This window comes from Arachis ipaensis, chromosome B1 (genome assembly GCF_059453495.1).
Source record: "Arachis ipaensis isolate K30076 ecotype BB chromosome B1, ASM5945349v1, whole genome shotgun sequence".
Taxonomy (NCBI): Eukaryota; Viridiplantae; Streptophyta; class Magnoliopsida; order Fabales; family Fabaceae; genus Arachis; species Arachis ipaensis.
This window is the reverse complement of record NC_142436.1, coordinates 40,627,412-40,643,681: the sequence shown is the minus strand read 5'-3', so window position 1 is coordinate 40,643,681 and position 16,270 is coordinate 40,627,412. Positions and strand designations below refer to the sequence as shown.

Here is a 16,270-nt window from a genome sequence, read left to right as displayed (position 1 = left end):
TCCTACTGTGCGCTCTCCTTTTCTAACAGAACTAAAGCCTTTTTTATAGGCATTCCTAAATTATAAATAAAATTCAAATTGAAAATAAATTACAATTAAATGCAAAAATCCTATTCTAGATGATCCTTGTGCCTTTGAGTGATGTCAATTGGACTCTGCTTGCCTTGGGGCTTCAATGGCTTGAATTGGAATTAATTGAACCAAAATTATGCTCCTAGGAGAACGTAGCGTTTTAAAATTGAGCGCAGCGTTCATTCACCCACGCGTACGTGTCCTCTGCACGTGCGCGTACTTTTTGCATTTTCGCCATCGACGCGTACGCGTCACCCACGCGTACGCGTCCCTTTCAGCGTTCTCTTAATGAGCGCTACGTTGGCTTAGTGAGCGCTACCCCACGCATGCGCGTCATGTACGCATGCGCGTGGGTAGCAAAATCCCAATTTCATGCTTCAGCGCCACCCACGCGTGCGCGTGCTTTGTCCTACTTTGCCTCCAAATTTTAACTTGCCCGAAAACGCTGGCTTAGTGAACGTAGCGTTCTTTTTTGTAAATGACCGCTGATTGTGAAATTAGACCATGCTTCCTTGATTTAGTCATGGGCCATGCTTTTAAAAGCATGGCCTAAGGCTCCAAAGAGTGTCCAAGCTCCAAAATATGCCCAAAGTTTCTCTTTTTCTCCTTTTAACTTATTTTGTGCTTTTTTTCTTCTTTTTCCATTTATTTCCTACAAAGTTTATAAAATCAAGAGATCAAAGAATATACTATTTAAGCACAAAATTACTCAATAATTAAGCATTAATTATTAATTTCTTGTATGAAAAAGTATAGAAAAACATGACATGATGACATGTCATCACAAGTATTCAACAAAAGGGTACTTTGTGAACTATGATAAAGTTTTGAATATTTCTAAATGAAGTTGCGAATAAAACAACTAAAAGTAAAGTGTTCAAAATACCATAAGCTATTACATAAAAGCAAAAGTGTTATAAGCCCATAAGTCGAGCCATATAAGTCAAATAAAACAAAATATATAAGCCTAAAGGGGAGCAAGGTTTTCTCCAGTAGTGTCATCTTTCCCAGGAGAAGAAGGAAGCATGAAGACTGGTTCGGCCGACATGACCACCGAGGCTAGAGGAGAAGTCTCCGCAGTAATAGCTTCAGCTTTCACCCTCGAGGTGGAGGTCGGTTCAACCTGAGGTCCCGACGTCTTCGGGTCCACTAGAGGCTCCTCATCGTCCAACTCAGGTGCAGGGACTATTTTTCCATCCACCATTATGTTGTCTGTACTGAAAAGAGGGAGAGATCAAGGTCGGGAGCTAAGACCTTAATTTGGGCTTCCAGGTTTTCAAACATTTCATCCATCCCTAAAGCAACTGACTCCTGAAAGTCGGTGAGTTAATCCTTCAGCTTTTGGTTCTCCTCCTCTAGCACCAGTCTCTCCCCAAAGACCGGGTATAGCTCTCTTAAAATTTTTTGGCCTTCTCCTCAGCCAAGGCAACAGCAGCCTCCAACTTGCTCGCCATCTCCCGAGCTCTTTCTAAGTTGTCCCTTTAGGTATCCCATATCTACTCCAGCTCCTTCTTTATCTCACTCAATCTTTCCACATCAGCTCGAGCAGACAACAAGGCGCTGGTCATAGCTTGGATGGGAGAATTCCTCAACTCCCTAACAAGTTGGAAGCAGACTCCCACCATATGAAGACCCCCACGAGCCAAGGTTTGGAGGTGGTTTTGGATTGCCACGTCATCCATACACACACGATGATGACGGAGTAGGTTCTCTTCCCTCCAAGCCAAGGCATCAAAACTTTTGTTATAGATGCTTTCCACCTCATCCACTTTTTGTTTCTTGGGAGGAGGTTCAGTAGAAGAAGGAGACGGAGGGGTAGACTCGGAGAAAATAAGTTGGGAGTGAGGAGTCGGGATGATTACCTACAGACTAGAAGTGCCCGACCCTGATAGTTTCTTTGGGGAAGATCGGACTGAGGATCCTACTCCGACTTCTTTTTGCGACCCTTCCCTGGCTTCCTTTTGTTGCTGAAGCTACAACAATATTTTTTGTGTTTTGAAGAAACTTCATGGATGACTTTGGAGCCATAATTTCTACAAAACAAAACAAGACTCAATCAGAATCAACATCTAAAAATAAGAAGAATTTAACAAGGGAAGAAGAACTACCGAGGTCTGACTTCAGAAGGCTAGGATCTTCCAAATATCTCTGTGTCTAGATGGGGATCTTGGCCCCATGTACCCAAAATGAATTCAAGAATACCCCTTTCTAAGTCATCTAAATTTGATAGGTCACGCCTAACAATATTAAAGGTGTCCTGCCAGTATAAGGGAAACAAGGGCTCTTGGTTCTCGGGTAGAAAGAAAGGTCAGGTACCTACTACACCTTTGACCTTGAAAAAGTGGTTTTTGAAGTCATGAAAAGAGTCGTCGAATATAGAAAAAGCCTTTCGACCTTGAACAGCTCAAAAGGATATCCATCCTGACTTCTTGGTAGAGCTGTACAGTTTGGTAGCAACAAAGAGATAAAAGAAAACGTTCAAAGTAGGCTGAACGTGCAACTCTCGACATAAGAGCTGGAACATTTTCAAGAAAGCCCAAGAGTTCGGGTGTAGTTGAGAAGGGGCAAGGTTAGAAGATCGCAATACCTCTATCTCAAAATCTGTGAAAGGAAGTCAGACACCTAGCCTAATGAAAAAGCAATCATAGGCATAAAAGAAAGGTTGTTCAAACTCCACTATAGGGGAAACACACTCTCTCCTCAGGATTGGGCAGTTCTAGAACATGGCTCCTTTCATCCTCCCTATTCTCACAAATACTATGATGCCTACAGAACTCATCATAGTACTCTTTATCGGTCATTGGGACACAACCAAAAATAGTACTATCTAACCCAAACCCAAAGAGCAAGGAAAACTTTAGTGGACATGTTTAAAATAACGTGGCAAGACATAAACGCTATACCTAAAAACATAAAAATAAAGCAAACCTTTACCAAAAGAAATCAGAACTCGTCCAATACAAGTCGGGTAAGACATCAAAATCAGAAAGAAAGCTATTCTTTTCAAAAATACCTCAACAGCACAACCAAATGGTATCTCTCTTATACAATGTCATCATATCAAAGCGGCACCATTAGGGGCAGTACAGTGCATAAACACGAAGGGTAACAACTACAGTAAACGAAGATTCTTTCAAGAAAGAAGAGAGTCTTTCAAAAATATTTTGGTGACAAACGTTTTTTACTTCCCAAATGCTTCACATTAAACTCGTAAGAAAATCAAAATAGAATTTTTCCAAAAGAAAAAGTGTAAAGACAATAAAAGCAAACTCAATAAAACAGCAAGCAAGTCTCAGACAATCAGAAGGAAAAGTTTGAGGGAAAGAGAAAGCGAATGCCAACCTTGAAGAAGATTGTGAAAAAATGGGAGAGCACGTCTAAAAACAGCAGAGCATGAACGATCCCCACCACGCCAGCAAAAGTAAAAAACTCTTCAAAGACCAAGATAGAGAAATCTTGAAGTAACAGAAATGGTCGAAATGACACAGAGGAGTTCTTTTGTGAAGAAGAAAGTAAAGCAGTCTTTTCAAAAACAATAAAAAGGAGAGGAAGAGCCGAAAAGTCCCTTTTATAAGAGACAATGAGCCAAAACGGCTCCTTTACTCCTTTTTTAACGTGCACGGATTCTAAGGAGCAACTGCCATACAACGTTTGCCCACCATTAAAGCTCCATCAACATTCAAATTTTTGAACACATCGGGTAAACCGAGGTACTATCACCCGACGAATATAATAGAGGTCACGAAATGCTTGAGCCCGACCTATAAAAGGAACGTACTCAAGCAAGGCCCTGGTTATACCCCGACCCAATAATTGAGAGCCAGGCCTAATAACACATAAAGATCCACAATAAAGGTGGACTTCGCAATAAATCCGACCTCTTTAAGGAGGTCGGACTATGACGTGGAGGTCCAGCTCTACTTGACATAACAAGTAATTGCCTCCTTAAGTCTTTCCTACTAACTCTACCTCATCTAGAAGTTAGATCCCAACAAACTCCCAAGATAAAGAGAACGCTTATCTATCAGAAAAAATAGAACTACTCCAACAAAGGTGGTTATCTACTCTACTATACATACACTGGCACCCACCAGGTATAACTCACGTTCTAATCTACTAAAAACCTTCTCAAATCCCTTGATAACTTAAGCATCAGAGTCTCTTGCAGGTACCTCCCCTACTTCCTCACGAGGAACTCAGACAAGCGGCATCTCGGCACCAAAGAGGTCAGACACTACCATACTAAGGGATCTGCACCTCACGTTCAGACCTAGATCAACATTTCAGGTAACGCTCGGAACAAATGTAAATTTTTTATGCTAATATCTAATTATATTTTTAAATAATATATAAAAAATTATTTTTAAATAGCAAGTATAAAAATTAATTATTTCTATTTGTGCAACAAACATAACACCTAATCAAATATAAAAGTATACATGTTAAATCCTTTCAAATTTTAGATAACAAATGTTAAAATTAATTATTAGTAAAAAATTAAACTTTTTCATATGAAAATAATAACTAAAAAACTTATTATTTAATTTTATTTTTATTTACAGAGACTCTGATCTTCTTAGTCGACGGAGACTTTTCTCCCTTACGAACCATTTTGTAAATATAATTTAATGCTATAAATTTTTTATGTCATAATCTATAATATCAAGACCGGCATAATTTTAAAAGATTTATATTTTCGTAATAGTATTACGGGTAAAATAGTAGTTATTACTAATTTTATAACAGATATTTATAAATTCATATTTAAAATATAAATATTTAAAGATAAGTTAGAGGATTTAAACTTATAATTATGTTAATATTTGTGGTCATGAATCATAGATAAAAAAATAAAAGAGTTGTTTTATGATCAACATTTTGGGTAATTAATTTAATTATATAAACTTTATAGTTCATCAATTCTCACAGTATTTATAGAATGTAGGTAATACATCATGGATAAAAAAATAAAATAATTGCTCTGTAATTAATGTTTACAGTGGTTAATTTAATCATATGAATTTTGGATTTTACTAATTGAAGCAAAAGATTTATATTAAATTACAAAAACAAAAAAAATTATCATTCAAGAATAAAAAATAAAAGATAATAAAATAACAGTAAAAGGTGACATAATTACTTATAATATATATTAAATTTAGTTGGTCGAGACTTTAAGACAAAGAAGTAAAGGAGTCGCCCTATAGTTAATGATTCTGTATGGTAACTAGTAATTGGTGCTCGCCGGATCGTCAGTTAAGAAATCTCTTTCTCATAAGGGAGGAAAGATGGGATTTAACGTTGCATGTATAGTCCCAACCGACAAAGCGACTCACAACCAAAGTTTAGATTAGAGATGTCACAATTTAAAAACCAATTTAATCTGGGAGAAGAATCCCGGGTCGTCTTCCCAAGGAACTACTGACCACAAGTGCACAATTTTGGTTGTGAAAAGTAAGGGGATTTTCAATAACAAGGCAAACAATTGAAGGAATAAAAGAACAATCAAAATTGTAACTAATGGACCAATAAACCAATTAAAGAACTATCTATGTAATATGAACAAGGGTTGAAAGTGATTGATGTGTATGTATAATTCAAAACATGAGTGGAATCTTGGCTTTGGATAAGCTAGGGAATCCTTTCCTTGTTGTAACTACAACTATGACAATTATGATGAATTAATCTCACTTAGTTAGTCCTTAAGATCGAAGAACAAGTCAAATGAGCATAGTTGTTCTTAATCCACAAATCCTAGCTCACTTACTAATTACCTTAGTAAAAAGCTAGCGTTAGTAGAAACAAGAATAATTAACAATCCAAGAATCATCACTAAATGTTGGACATTACAACTCTAGTACCCCATATGCTCATTTTCCCCAAGCCAAGAGATGCAAGTTTACCTCATAATCCAAATTGACATTTCCACAAACACTTGGTGGGCATAATCATAAAACATGGCAAAATTGGAAAATTGCTTGAAACTATGAGCAGCTGATGAGGGAAAAACGATTCCACACAAAATCACCGGCAAGTGTACCAGGTCGCATCAAGTAGTAATAACTCACCAGAGTGAGGTCGATCCCACAGGGATTGATGGATTGAGCAACTTTAGTATGGTGATGAATTTAGTTAAGCGAATATTTGATGATTTGAGTGAAACTTGATTAACAAAAGTAAAATTACAAGAAAATAAAAGGGAGAAGGTAAATTGACAAAATCTTAAAGTGTAGAAGAAGTAAATTGCAGAAACTTAAAGTGCAAGAAAGTAAACAAGCTGAAACTTAAAGTGCAAGATAGGTAAATAACTAAAACTTAAAGTGCAAGAAATTTAAATTGTTGAATCTAAATTGACAGAAAACTTAAATTGCATAAAAAATAAAGGGATTTGGGTACTGGGATTCAAAATTTAGCTGGAAAATGTAAATTGAAGTAAATCAAAGAACTACGAGATGAAGAGATTCAGATCAGGATCTCAATAGCAAAACAGAAACAGCAAATTGCAGATGAATTCAAAATAGCAAGGAAACTTAGATCAATTCTGAAATCTGTAAGACCCAAAACCTTTGAAAAGTCTTTTTATGAGTAAGTCTCAAATCATATAGTTATTTATAGCCTTAATTTCAGAAATTATTTTATTAGAGATAATTAAGGTAATTTTTAATTTATTGGATTTGAGACGAGTTATGATTATTATCCAATTTTATAATTATTGGGTTATTTTCTATATTTAAATTATAAAGTTGATAGTTATGAAATAATAAGGATTTTATATGATATGGACTAAATAATCAATATTTTAATATATTGATATTGCTATTTTGGAAAAATGAAGAAATTAAGTATATTATTTCTAATTATTTGATTTGGACATTTTGTTGAAAATAATTTGTAAAAGTGATGAGTAAATAGTATTTTTCTATATACAAATAGTGTTGGATTTAAATTGGATTTCAATTACTATATTATCCCTATTTTAAGTGAAATTACTAAAATGCCCTTAACCCTAATTTTTGAAAAATGAAACCCTTCCCTAACCTAACTCCATCAGCCGCTGGGTTCCTCTTCCCTTTCACCAAATCAATGCACGGCTTCTCTTGAATCCAACAGTAACACCCTTCTCCCTTTTCTCAAACTGAATCACCGCCACGCTCCCCATTTCCTAGCTCATCGCTGTTCCTCCCCCTCATGCACCCCCAGCCGCACCTCTCATCACATGGAACACATTGCCTTCCCCAACGCCCACGAAGAAGGAAGAAACAGACCAGTGAGAGAGAGGGCCGCGCCGCCAGTGGCACTTGGTTCGTGGATCCGTCACCTCTGCTCGTCAGTGCCGTTCAGGGGAGAAGGGAGGACGCGCATGCGCAAGGGAGGAAGGAGCCGCCTAGCTCGCTGCCGCCACGCTGCTCGGGTCCGTCGAACCCTCCCTGCTGCCGCCGTTCATGTCGTGACCAGAGGGGAGTGAGAGACCAAGAGGGATGCGTTGTGCAAAGAGGGAGCTCGTGGTGAAGAGAGAGGGGCGCTACCTTGTGCACCACCGTCACACCTGCATACCGCCGCTGCTACCGCGAGCTCGCTGTCGCCGGAGCTGGATAGTCGTCCTTGCCAGTTGCAAAGAGAAGCGAGGTGAAACCCCCTCCGTGTCTGCTGCTTCGGTCTGCTGCGAGAGGTCTTGTCGCCGGCGGAGCTTCCATTGCCGTCAGAAGCTGCCGCCGTCCAGCCAGCTGTTGCAGTGGTCGTCGCCTGTCGTGAATGGTTGCCGGAAAAGTGGTTGTGGCTGCCGGAACCACACCGGAGCTTCTGGCCGTTTCCGCCGCTTGAGACCCTGCTGCTGTCGCCGGAAAATTTTGCCGGTAAGCGTTTTAAGTTTGATTTCAGTTCTTTTGGAATTTCGAGAAGGTTTTGATGCTGCGTGGTTTTTATAGTTGATCCACCAGAGCTTTTGGCCGCCGCCAGAGCTGTGCCGGGGCCGGTTCGAAACCACAGCTGCTTCGTGTTGTTATTCCGGTAAGAAATTATGTTTCGAAAGCCTTACATTAGTGTCCCGTACGTGTATTGAAGCCTTTATGGTATTAATGTTCCTAGAGTTAGTAACTGAGGTTGCATGTTGTAATTTAGAGCTGTTTATGCTGCTGCGAAAATGTGTGAGGCTGTGCTTTGAAGCTGCCTTTGATTTTGAGTTGAGGTGAAAAGAACTTATGAGGCGCTTGGATTATGAAATTGCGTTTTGAGGTAGGGGCACTTTCCAAAAACTATGCTTTATGTATTGGAATTATTACATATAGATACTGTTGTGAGAAAATGTGTATTTGGTGATTGTATCGGCCTTATGTATAATTTGATTGTATCGAATGATTATGAATGTTTGTTTGGCTGAATTGTTGTGCGGCTTTGTGAAATGTAATCTTTGGAAGTTGATTCTTTAAAGATTTGAAATGAGTTTAATCCATTGAGGATTGGTTTGAATTGAGTCAATTATTTGGGTGATGTGAAAGATAGAACACTTTTGAATTCAGCCTGGTTTACTTTAATTGACTTGGTTTCGGACAAATGATTTATTGCTTAATCGATCCTTTAAAGCTTTGGAAATGAGTTAAATCGATTGATATTGAGTTGATTTTAAAATAGTATCCTTGAGATATGCCACTGAGGCGATTGTTGGATTTAGCTTGATTTGAATTGATTTCTGATTTTGTGTTGTTGAAAAGGAATGAGGAACGGTTTAGTTGGTACTCGAACCGGGTGGCAAAAGTCCAAGTTTTAGGGGAGGTGCTGCCGAAATTTCTATAAAATCTTAGTCTTGTTTGAAAGGTTATTTAAAAGGGTTGGATTTGAGAAATTGTATTATTTGATTTATTAAAAGGATATTTATGCTTTCCAGCTTAATTTATTTGATGAACCTTATACGTTGAGTTCGGCTTATTTAGAACTGAACTATTTTTACCGTTTGAATCACTGAAGGAAATAATGATGCTCTAATATTGATTTCAATATAAAAAGGAGTTTTTAGTGATTTTTAAAGGAACCTAGACTTTTGATTGAGTAATCAAGTTTGAGGCATTTTGGAAGAGTTGGAAAAATGGGTTCCAAAAAGAAATCTGAAAGCGGTTTGATTCAAATGAACCGGTTCCGTTTCAAATGAGTTGATTTTTGGACCGGGTTGGAACTTGTGATTTTGTATGGTTTGGTTTCATAATAAATTTAATTTTATTTACTTGAACCGAGAATCTATGATTTTAAGAGTTTCAATGAATTTTAAGGAATTGATGTAAGTTGACCTTCCCCTAAAGACTTGGGACTCTGCCGAAAAACTTTTGTTATGAAATTCCACTGTTGGGTGGGTGATTTTGGATACTTTGAAATAAATCCTTAACTTTCCATGGTTTTGGAAGTTTTGGAAAGAGAATGCCGAGAGTGGCTTTGTTTTAAAAAGGGAACTCACTTTGAGTAAAAGTGGCTTGTGAGCCTGAGATGATTTGAGAAATGAGATCTTTAAAGCCAAGGCTGAAAAGAGTTGAAATTTGATTTCAAAGTGAAATGGCTTGAGAAAAGTGATTTATGGCTTAAATGCCAGTTTTATGAATTTGATGATGTTGAGTGGTGGAAGTGCTGTTTTGTTATGGGCCGGAATGGCTGTGTATGATTATGAATATTGGCTGGTTTTGGATTGAACCGTGAGCCGGAATGGCTGTGTATGATATTGATTTATGGCTGATTGCCGAATGAGTTATGGGCCGTATGGCTGACTATGAATTATGAATTTAAGCCGGATGGCTGAGATGGATGTTGATCCATGACTGGGAATGAATGAATATATGCTTGAGTTACCTGGGTAGTAGCAAGGGTTGTGGTTCATCCCACTTGCTCCAGGTCAGAGACTGTGACGCCTGGGTAGTAGCGGTAGTAGTGGTGATTCCACTCGCTCCAGGTTGAGCTGTTAAACACCCGCCTGGGTAGTAGCCGCAGTAGTGGTTATTCCACTGGCTCTGGGTTGAGCGGGTAGTAGCAATGGGGTTGTAGCTCAAACCTACTTGCTCCGCGATGGGTGTTTCTGTCCATGGTTAGCTACCAGGACGTGTTGGGTTGGCTATATAACCGACAGATGATATCATCAGCCACTAGGACAGGCATGCATCATATGCATCTATGTGACATTGTTTGGGTGTGCATATTGTACGTGGTTTGCCTTTGTGATTAACTGCTAATTGTTCTACTTGCTGTGACTGTTTGTTTGTGCTTGAACTTCCTATTTGTGTTTGCATCTGGGACTTTATTGGATTGTGGTGATTGGTTGATGGTTGGATTGTTTGGGCCTAGGGCCGTGGTTGGAATGAGATGAACCGATGGTTGATTTTGGTTTCGTGTTTCTAGTTGGGAATAAAATATGAAAGGCTACTTAGATTCAGTATAGATAAACCATTTTGAAAGGCTTTGATGTTTTGAGAATTGAACAGTTCATCTTTTAGAAAATATTTCCGACTTTACTTTTATTGTAAACAGTTATTTTTGAAAAGAGGCATAAGTCAGTTATTAATCACTGGTACGGTTTATCTTCATGTATCCTATTACAGTAATTCCCAAAAACCCTCTACTGAGAACCCTTTCGAGGATGATGTTCTCACCCCCTACATTTTTCCCCCTTTCAGGATATGGGCGCAGAAGTCACGAAGAGTTTATTTTGTTATTGAGATGCTCTGTGTTGCTTTAGATTATTATTTTTGTACCCTCGCCTTTATCTTGATTTATTCTGTAAGAGGGATAGGAATTGTATTGGTTAATGTTTGTAATATTATTTATGTATATGTATGTATATATATATATATATATATATATATATATATATGGATGTACTCTTTATGAGTTTTTGTAAGTTGTATGGTATCTATGGATGTACGTTATCGAACGAAAGTAATTTTCGGGAGCGGTTTTGCGGTTTAAAGTTTTAAACAGGCTCATATTTTAGTATTAAATAGTATAAGTGTCGTTGTAATGTCCGAGCTATCAGAGTTGCGCAGCCGGAAGCGTGAGCTTTGGTAGTTAGGGTGTTACATTATGGTATCAGAGCCAGAGCTCGGATCGATGTGCCAGCGAGGGCGCTGGACTCCCTTAGGGGGGTGGATTGTAAGGCCCACATCGGTTGGAGAGGGGAAGGAAGCATGCCTTATAAGGGTGTGGATACCTCTCCCTAGCATGACGCGTTTTGACGAGTGAGTGTGGGGGGTTTCGGCTATCATCCCTGTCGTCAAAGGCAAAACCGTGAGGCCTTGTGTGCCAAAGCGGACAATATCGTGCTAGCGGGTGGTCTGGGCTGTTACATTATGGTATCAGAGCAGTCCTTCCTGTAGAGCCTGAGGAATGGACCGACTATGCTTCAATTGCATACTCTGAGCGTTTGTCATGTATTAGGTCTTGTCGAATGACGAGAATTAAAGCTTTATGCACATGACGATCTATTGATTAACGCTGTTAGTCTTGCATTGCATAATTCTTGGTATTAAGTTTGGCCGGCTTAATACTAGTGAATTATGTATATGAGAGCACTAATGGGTTATTATAGACGATATACGAGTTTTGAGTAAAACGAATCGCAGGTTTTGGGAACGTTGGAAACTATTTCTCGAGGCTATTCAGTTGTGTATCTTGGATTTTGTTCGAGTCGACCTGTTCTTTCATATGCTAACTAAGTTCTTGTTTGCTACTCCTCTTGAAAAGTAATTTGATATTTTCACTTTATTTCCCTATTCATATGCATTCTTATTCGATCTTAAGTGCATATGCTTGTTTAAAATCCTTGTTGCATCTATCTTCCTCTGTTTGAATTCTTCTTGATTCATGTATTTTTTTTATATGGCTTTGAACTTGTCCTAATGCGCTGTGCATTTTAACTCCGGGATTTTGAGTCCATTATTAGAGAGATTGTTGATTCAGTTTTTCTCTTATTTGACAGTGAGCACAGCCAATTTTGAGATTTTTATGAAAATTGCTGTTAAAAAGATATATACTTTTCTATAGGTGCAACTTTGAAGATTTCTTATACAGTTTAACAACTATCTATTTCTAATACCTCGTCTGTACTTTTACTTGTTTACGAAACTGCATTTACTTTAAATTTACAATTTGACTTTCTAGTAATTTTACTATAGTTCCAATGCACATTTTCATTTGATTATGTATTTGGATATTTTTCAAAATTTTGGGAAGAAAGAATTTTTTTATTTTTATCCCGATTGAGTTTTGTTTGATAAGCTTTACTTAACTTATTTTGAATTGAGTTGATTTAGCATGCTATATGGTTTATGCCGTTGTTGCTCTTTTGAAAGTGTTGGACTCATAGCTTTCTTCCTATGAATGGACTAAATTCTCTATTAAACCTCCCATCTCTATGAATGTCATACTTGACCTTATTTTTAAACTAATCTTTACAATTTGTGAACATTACCATTGATCTTGGTTTTTCCAATCTTGTGAATCTCATTCTTATGTGAGTTAGTTTGATTCGTTTCAAAATAGTGCATCGTTTATCCTCTCATTGTCTTTACAAGAGTTTTTAGTCAAAGATTTATCCTTGAGAAGTTACTAATGATTGCGTTGTCTTTTTCTATGATTTTTGTATTCTTTCGAATCAATTGAAAGTTGGTTTGATGTCTCAAGCCTAGTGGATCTTGTTTTAACTATTTTGATTTAAGATTCTTTCTTTTATGGCTTGACTCCTTTTTAAGTACATTTTAATCTTCTTGGATGTTCTTCTGTGATGGTGATTTCAAGAACACTTTTGGAGTCTTGTTTCGAACTTATTTTTTTTGTTGTTTGATTGAGATTGGAACCATTGTACAATTTTGACAAGTTGTTTTAGAATTGGCATGCACTGTTTTAAATGAAGTTTTGGAAGCCTTCTTGTTTATTGGAAACCGGTTTGTTTGTAATGTAACACTTGATTCCTTTACCAATTTATAAGCAAACTTTTATCTCGGATTTTCTTTTCTAAATAGAGCTTAACTTTCTCTTTCAACCTTGCTAAGATTTTTATACACGCTATATGGACTTTGGAGATTTTTGAACCAGCATTTGATTACTTCCGGATTTTTTTATGAATTGCTTTTGGTTAAGTTGTACATCTAATTATCTTTCTAAAATATTTGGGAAAATATTTTAGCTCTTAGCCAAACTTGTGTGCATTTTGTTTTTAAAATTCTACATGATCCACTTCAAACATGAAATTGTATTAAAGCAAAGCCGCGTTTGTGCCTTGTTACTCTCTTGGAGGATGTTGTTGCTTAACTTTTCTTTTAAAAGTGTGAAGTGATTTTTCTGCATGTTTTTTATCCTTTTAAGAACAATGAATTCGGAAGTATCTTAATTATGCTCTTGAGTTCTGTGATCTTGACTTGGGTCTGAGATATTTTTTTCTGTAAACATCATGCTTCCTCGACTTAGCTTGAGTTTGTTTCAAACTGATGCGCTAGTTTTCTTCTTATTGATCCTATTGAACTTCTTTGATCCAAGGGTTATTTTTGAAGTTGTTAATTGACTTGTTTCTAGAAAACTTCATTGCTTGATCAACCTTATTTGTCTGGAATTGGATACATTCTCTCAAATCTGTGAGTATTATCTTTGACAATTGTCTCTCCTTTCTAAATCTTGTATCCTTCTGAGTAGACTCGAGAATTGTTTTGATATCACGTGCGACTTGTAGACGTAGTAACGCGATGCGTTAGTTCTTTAAGACGTGATATGTGTATATAGAAGGTGAAGCGGTAAGTGTGTAACGTTATGATGAGTTGTGGGTGTTTTGTCCCTTGCAAACGAGTTTGCGGGTGTTAGGCTCATGATCGGCTATGAAGTTGTAAAGTGCTTGATGGAGTTGGAGAGTTGAAACTTTGAGGTTGAGATGAGATTAGTGTGCGGATGTTGAGCACGTCGTTGTAACCTCATCCTGTTTTATAACCTTCAATGCCTTGCTTTACTACCACATGCTTGAACCATGACATCTTTTGCATTTGAACCTATCTTGTAATGTGTGCTTTGAAACCATATTCCTACCTTCATATCTTTATGCATACGACCATCCAAGTATTTGAAAATCGTATATAAGCCTATATGTTGAGATATTTTTGCTTATTCCTGAAATGTATTCAAGGGTGAACTATTATGAAACTTCTTTCGTTTTTTATCAATTTTCGAGGGCGAAAATTTTTATAAGGTGGGTAGAATGTAAGACCCAAAACCTTTGAAAAGTCTTTTTATGAGTAAGTCTCAAATCATATAGTTATTTATAGCCTTAATTTCAGAAATTATTTTCTTAGAGATAATTAAGGCAATTTTTAATTTATTGGATTTGAGACGAGTTATGATTATTATCCAATTTTATAATTATTGGGTTATTTTCTATATTTAAATTATAAAGTTGATAGTTATGAAATAATAAGGATTTTATATGATATGGACTAAATAATCAATATTTTAATATATTGATATTGCTATTTTGGAAAAATGAAGAAATTAAGTATATTATTTCTAATTATTTGATTTGGGCATTTTGTTGAAAATAATTTGTAAAAGTGATGAGTAAATAGTATTTTTCTATATACAAATAGTGTTGGATTTAAATTGGATTTCAATTACTATATTATCCCTATTTTAAGTGAAATTACTAAAATGCCCTTAACCCTAATTTTTGAAAAATGAAACCCTTCCCTAACCTAACTCCATCAGCCGCTGGGTTCCTCTTCCCTTTCACCAAATCAATGCACGACTTCTCTTGAATCCAACAGTAACACCCTTTTCCCTTTTCTCAAATTGAATCACCGCCACGCTCCCCATTTCCTAGCTCATCGCCGTTCCTCCCCCTCATGCACCCCCAGCCGCACCTCTCATCACATGGCACACATTGCCTTCCCCAACACCCATGAAGAAGGAAGAAACAGACCAGTGAGAGAGAAGGCCGCGCCGCCAGTGGCACTTGGTTCGTGGATCTGTCACTTCTGCTCGTCGGTGCCGTTCAGAGGAGAAGGGAGGACGCGCGCGCACAAGGGAGGAAGGAGCCGCCTAGCTCGCTGCCGCCACGCTGCTCGGGTCCGTCGAACCCTCCCTGCTGCCGCTGTTCATGTCGTGACCAGAGGGGAGTGAGAGACCAAGAGGGAGGCGTCGTGCAAAGAGGGAGCTCGTGGTGAAAAGAGAGAGGCGCTACCTTGTGCGCCACCGTCACACCTGCATACCGCCGCTGCTACCGCGAGCTCGCTGTCGCCGGAGCTGGATAGTCGTCCTTGCCAGCTGCGAAGAGAAGCGAGGTGAAACCCCCTCCGTGTCTGCTGCTTCGGTCTGCTGCGAGAGGTCTTGGCGCTGCCGAAGCTTCCATTGCCGTCAGAAGCTGCCACCGTCCTGCCAGCTGTTGCAGTGGTCGTCGCTTGTCGTGAATGGTTGCCGGAGAAGTGGTTGTGGCTGCCGGAACCACATCGGAGCTTCTGGCCGTTTCCGCCGCTTGAGACCCTGCAGCTGTCGCCAGAAAATTTTGCCGGTAAGCGTTTTAAGTTTGATTTCAGTTCTTTTGGAATTTCGAGAAGGTTTTGATGCTGCGTGGTTTTTATAGTTGATCCACCAGAGCTTCTGGCCGCCGCCAGAGCTGTGCCGGGGCCGGTTCGAAACCACAGCTGCTTCGTGTTGTTATTCCGGTAAGAAATTATGTTTCGAAAGTCTTACGTTAGAGTCCCGTACGTGTATTAAAGCCTTTATGGTATTAATGTTCCTAGAGTTAGTAACTGAGGTTGCTTGTTGTAATTTAGAGCTATTTATGCTGCTGCGAGAATGTGTGGGGCTGTGCTTTGAAGCTGCCTTTGATTTTGAGTTGAGGTGAAAAGAACTTATGAGGCGCTTGGATTATGGAATTGCGTTTTGAGGTAGGGGCACTTTCCAAAAACTATGCTTTATGTATTGGAATTATTACATATGGATACTGTTGTGAGAAAATGTGTATTTGGTGATTGTATCGGCCTTATGTATAATTTGATTGTATCGAATGATTATGAATGTTTGTTTGGCTGAATTGTTGTGCGGCTTTGTGAAATGTAATCTTTGGAAGTTGATTCTTTAAAGATTTGAAATGAGTTTAATCCATTGAGGATTGGTTTGAATTGAGTCAATTATTTGGGTGATGTGAAAGATAGAACGCTTTTGAATTCAGCCTGGTTTACTTTAATTGACT

General features: G+C 38.1%; 1 pseudogene; it reads right to left on the bottom strand.

The window, feature by feature from the left end:
• Positions 1 to 1,039: 1,039 nt before the first annotated feature.
• Positions 1,040 to 7,231, bottom strand: LOC148576308 (uncharacterized; annotated as a pseudogene).
• Positions 7,232 to 16,270: the final 9,039 nt, after the last annotated feature.